Raw genomic sequence first — 6,147 nt, 5'->3', positions numbered from 1 at the left:
TGACTTCTCGAATACTAATAATAATGATTTTATTAGTACTCCGATTGCTCCCGCCACTAGTGCGGAGTCATACGAAATCAATGCCGCTTTGCTGAATCTTGTTATGAAAGAGCAGTTCTCTGGCCTTCCTAGTGAAGATGCTGAATCCCATCTCAATACCTTCATTGAGCTTTGTGATATGCAAAATAAAAAAGATGTGGATAATGACGTGATTAAATTCAAGCTTTTTCCTTTCTCGTTGCGAGATCGCGCAAAAACTTGGTTTTCTTCTTTGCCCAAAAATAGTATCGATTCTTGGGATAAGTGCAAAGATGCTTATATATCCAAGTATTTTCCGCCGGCTAAGATCATCTCTCTCCGTAATGATAACATGAATTTCAAGCAACTTGATCATGAACATGTTGCACAAGCTTGGGAGAGAATGAAATTAATGATTAGAAATTGCCCCGCTCATGGCTTGAGCCTTTGGATGATTATTCAAATCTTTTACTCTGGCTTGAATTTCGCTTCTAGAAATATCTTGGACTCCGCCTCAGGTGGAATGTAATGGAAATCACGTTAGGAGAAGCCACAAAGCTCTTAGACAACATCATGACAAATTACTCTCAATGGCACACTGAAAGGTCGCCTACTAGTAAAAAGGTTCACGCTATAGAAGAAATTAACTCGTTGAGTGCTAAGATGGATGAGTTAATGAATTTTGTTGCTAGTAGAAGTGCTCCTTTGGATCCTAATGATTTGCCTTTGTCTTCTTTGATTGAGAGTAGTAACGCTAGCTTGGACGTTAATTTTGTTGGTAGGAATAACTTTGGCAACAACAATGCTTTTAGAAGAAACTATGTTCCTAGGCCTTTTCCTAGTAACTACTCTAATAATTTTGGCAACTCCTACAACAATACTCATGGAAATTACAATAGATTACCCTCTTATCTAGAGAGTAATATCAAAGAGTTCATCAACTCTCAAAAGATTTTCAATGCGTCCATAGAGGAAAAACTACTCAAAATTGACGATTTGGCTAAGAGCGTTGATAGGATTTCTTGTGATGTTGATGCTTTGAAAGTTAGATGCGCTCCTCCCAAAATCAACATGGATGAAACTTTGAAAGCTATGCGTGTCTCCATGATTGAGAGCCAAGAAAGAACCGCCCAAATTCGTGCTAGATATGAATGGCTTAAAAAGGCGTGTTCTCGTGATGAGAGTCACGAAAATCTTAAAGTCCTTGGTGTGACTCCCATTGAATCTTTGTTTTCTTGTGTCAAACCTAATGATTATGGGGCTGTATATGAATCCACTTTGGTTGAAAAGTGCCCTAATGATTCGGAGTCCATCTATCTTGGTGTTAAAAGCGTTAAAAGTGGAGTAGAAGACGTTAAAACTTTGAGTAGTAATGAAGTTACTACCGTGGATTTCAAGGAATTAAATTATGATAGTTTCTCCTTGATTGAATGCATTTATTTGATGCAATCCATGTTAAACTCTCCACACGCTTATAGCCAAAACAAAGCCTTTACCGATCATATCGTCGAAGCTATGATAAAAGCTCTTGAAGAGAAACTTGAATTGGAAGTCTCTATCCCTAGAAAGCTTCATGATGAGTGGGAACCTACCATCAAAATCAAAATCAAAAACTATGAGTGCAATGCTTTGTGTGATTTGGGTGCTAGTGTTTCTCCGATTCCAAAGTCTTTATGTGATATTCTGGGTTTTAATGAGATTGAAGAGTGTTCTCTTAATTTGCCTCTTGCTGATTCTACTATAAAGAAACCCATGGGAAGGATCAATGATGTTCTTATTATTGCAAATAGGAACTATGTACCCATGGATTTCATTGTTCTTGACATTGATTGCAATCCTACATGCCCTATTATTCTTGGTAGACCTTTCCTAAGGACTATCGGTGCTATCGTCGATATGAAGGAAGGGAATATTAGATTTCAATTTCCTTTAAGGAAGGGCATGGAACAATTTCCTAGAAATAAAATAAGATTTCCTTATGAATCCATGATGAGGGCTACTTATGGTTTGAGCACCAAAGATGACGATACGTAATTCTATCGCTACTATGCCTAGCTAAGGGTGTTAAACAATATCGCTTGTTGGGAGGCAACCCAATGAATTTATCTTTTTTCTTTCTGTTTTATTGCGTCCACACTTTCACAAATCTGTTGTGATTGTGTTTTTTGTGTTTCTTTTTGTGTTTGAGCCAAGCAAAACCTTTATGATTGGTCTTGGTAATGGTTGTTTTATCTTGCTGGAAAAGGACAGAAACTTTCCGCTCACGAGATGATTTTTCAGTTTTATTCAGAAAGATATTTTGAGTTGATTATTTTTGCTGCTGATTGATATGCTTTTTCCCTAGACCGTCGTAATTTTTCAGATTTTTTGAGGTATCAGAAGTATACGAAGTATACATATTGCTACAGACTGGTCTGTTTTTGACAGATTCTGTTTTTTTTTGAGTTGGTCGGTTGTTTTGATGAAACTATGGTTAGTATCGGGGGGTACTAGCCATGGAAAACTGAGAATACAGTAGCTCATCATCAATATGGATGTAATTCAAGTTTGCTACAGTACCAAAAGAAGTGGTAGTTTGCTTTCTTGTACTAATGTTATCACAAGTTTCTGTTTAAGTTTTGTGTTGTGAAGTTTTCAAGTTTTGGGTGACGTTCTCATGGACAAAGAGATAAGGAGTGGAAAGAGCTAAAGCTTGGGGATGCCCAAGGCCCCCCAAGCCAAATTCAAGGACACCAAAAAGCCTAAGCTTGGGGATGCCCCGGGAAGGCATCCCCTCTTTCGTCTTCAATCCATCGGTAACATTACTTGGAGCTATATTTTTATTCACCACATGATATGTGTTTTGTTTGGAGCGTCTTGTATCATAGGAGTCTTTTCTTTTTGTTGTGTCACAATCATCCTTGCTGCACACCTTTTTGAGAGAGAGAGACACGCACTCGCTAGAATGCTCATAGTGCTTCACTTATATCTTTTGAGCTGGATACTTTTGCTCTAGTGCTTCACTTATATCTTTTGAGCTAGATACTTTTGCTCTAGTGCTTCACTTATATCTTTTGAGCTAGATACTTTTGCTCTAGTGCTTCACTTATATCCTTTGAGCTAGATACCTTTTGCTCTTGTGCTTCACTTATATCTTTAGAGCACGGCGGTGCGTGATTTGGTAGTTGGCTTATGCTATGAAAGTAGTCCCAAATGTGCTAGGTACCCAAAGAGGATGCAAGAACCTCCATCTTCATGTGCATTGAATAGAAAGATAAGTTTTGATTCCTCTCAATTAGTTTTGAGACGTGGATTCGGTAATACTAAAAGCTATGTTAGTAGGGTGTTGTGAATCTAGAAATACTTGTGTTGAAGTTAGCGATTCCCGTAGCATGCACGTATGGTGAACCGCTATGTTAGGAAGTCGGAGCATAATTGATCTATTGATTGTCATCCTTTGTGTTGAGGTCGGGATCACGCAATGGTTTACACCTACCAACCCTTCCCCTTGGAGTATGCGTTTAGCACTTTGTTTTGATTACTAATAAAAACTTTCGCAACTAGTATGTGAGTTCTTTATGACTAATGTTGAGTCCATGGATTAGATGCACTTTCACCTTCCACCATTGCTTGCCTCTCTAGTGCCGTGCAATTCTCGCCGGTGCACAAACCCACCAAATTCCTTCCTCAAAACAGCCACCATACCTACCTACTATGGCATTTTCATAGTCATTCCAAGATATATCGCCATACAACTACCACCGTTCCGTCTCATGACTTGTGTTGTCACTCTCATATTGCCATTGCATGATCATACTAGATCGTTGCACATCCCGGTACACTGCCGGAGGCATTTCGTATGGAGTTATCATCATTGTGATTTTTGAGCTTTGAGTAACTAAAAGTGTGATGATCATCATTATTAGAGCATTGTCCCATGTGAGGGAATAAAAAAAAGAGGCCAAAGAGCCCAACACAGAACAAAAAGAGAAAAGAAAAAAAAGAGGCCTAAGAGCCCAAATAAAAAATGAGAGAAAAATATAGAAGGGACAATGCTACTATCTTTTTCCACACTTGTGCTTCATAATAGCACCATCTTCTTCATGACTGAGAGCTTCTTGCTTTGTCACTACCATATGCTAGTGGGAATCTTCATTATATAACTTGGCTTGTATATTCCAATGATGGGCTTCCTCAAAATTGCCCTAGGTCTTCATGAGCAAGCAAGTTGGATGCACACCCACTAGTTTTCCTTTTGAGCTTTCACATACTTATAGCTCTAGTGCATCTCTTGTATGGCAATCCCTACTCATTCACGTTGATATCTATTAATGGGCATCTCCATAGCCAATTGATACGCCGAGTCAATGTGACCATCTCCTCCTTTTTGTCTCACAACCACCACCACACTCTATTCCACTTATAGTGCTATATCCATGGTTCGCGCTCATGTATTGTGTGATAGTTATAAAACGTTTGAGAAAGTAAGAGTGCGAAAACAATTACTTGGCCAATTCCGGGGTTGTGCATGTTACATTAGTTGTGTGAGGATGATGGAGCATAGCCAGACTATATGATTTTGTAGGGATAACTCTCTTTGGCCTTGTTATTTTGAAAGTTCATGACTACTTTGTTAGTTTGCTTGAAGTATTACTATTTTCATGTCAATAGAAAACTATTGTTTTGAATCTTACGGATCTGAACGTTCATGCCACGTGAAAGAAGTTGCAAAGGACAACTATGCTAGCTAGCATTCCACATCAAAAATTCATTCTTTATCACTTCCCTACTCGAGGACGAGCAGGAGTTAAGCTTCGGGATACTTGATACGTCTCCAACGTATCTATAATTTGTGATGGTTTTATGCTATTATCTTGTCAAACTTTGGATGTTTTGCATGCCTTTTATTTATTTTCTGGGACTAACTTATTAATCCAGTGCCAAGTGCCAGGTCCTGTTTTTTCCATGTTTTTGACCCCTTTCAGAGGAGGATTTTGAACGGAGTCCAAACGGAATAAAACTACCGAAAAGATTTTTTCTGGAACAGAAGAAGATTGGGAGACTTGAGAACCAAGGCAGGGGGTCCTCAGGGACCCGACAAGCCCTCATGGCGCCGCCAGCGGGGGCCCGCACCGTCCAGGCTTGTGGGCTCCCTGGGCCACGTCTGCCCTAGGGTTTGCGCCTATATATCCCCAAAAATTCCACAAAAAATCAGGGGAGCATCGTAATCACTTTTCCGCCGCCGCAAGCTTCTGTCTCCGCAAGATCCCATCTGGGGCACGTCCTGGTGCCCTGCTAGAGGGGGGATTTGGACAAGGAAGGCTTCTCCATCAACACCATGACCTCTCCGATGATGCGTGAGTAGTTCACCATAGACCTACGGGTCCATAGCTAGTAACTAGATGGCTTCTTCTCTCTCTCTTGGATCTTCAATACAAAGTTCTCCATGATATTCATGGAGATCTATCCGATGTAATCTTCTTTTGCGGTGTGCTTGTCGAGATCCGATGAATTGTGGATTTATGATCAGATTATCTATGAATCTTATTTAAGTTTCTTCTGATCTCTCTTATGCATGATTTCATATCCTTGTAATTCTCTTTGAGTTGTGGGTTTTGTTCAGCCAACTAGATCTATGATTCTTGCAATGGGAGAAGTGCTTGGTTTTGGGTTCATACCGTGCGGTGACCTCACCCAGTGACAGAAGGGGTAGCGAGGCACGTATCGTGTTGTTGCCATCAAGGGTAAAAAGATGGGGTTTTCATCATTGCTTTGAGATTATCCCTCTACATCTTGTCATCTTGCTTAAAGCGTTACTATGTTCGTCATGAACTCAATACACTAGATGCATTCTGTTGGGGAATGTCGCACGGGAAACAAAAATTTTCCTACGCGCACGAAGACCTATCATGGTGATGTCCATCTACGAGAGGGGATGAGTGATCTACGTACCCTTGTAGATCGTACAGTAGAAGCGTTAGTGAACGCGATTGATGTAGTGGAACGTCCTCACGTCCCTCGATCCGCCCCGCGAACAATCCCGCGATCAGTCCCACGATCTAGTACCGAACGGACAGCACCTCCGCGTTCAGCACACGTACAGCTCGACGATGATCTCGGCCTTCTTGATCCAGCAAGAGAGACGGAGAG

Source organism: Hordeum vulgare, chromosome 6H, assembly GCF_904849725.1.
Source record: "Hordeum vulgare subsp. vulgare chromosome 6H, MorexV3_pseudomolecules_assembly, whole genome shotgun sequence".
Lineage (NCBI taxonomy): Eukaryota > Viridiplantae > Streptophyta > Magnoliopsida > Poales > Poaceae > Hordeum > Hordeum vulgare.
This window is presented reverse-complemented; position numbering follows the sequence as displayed.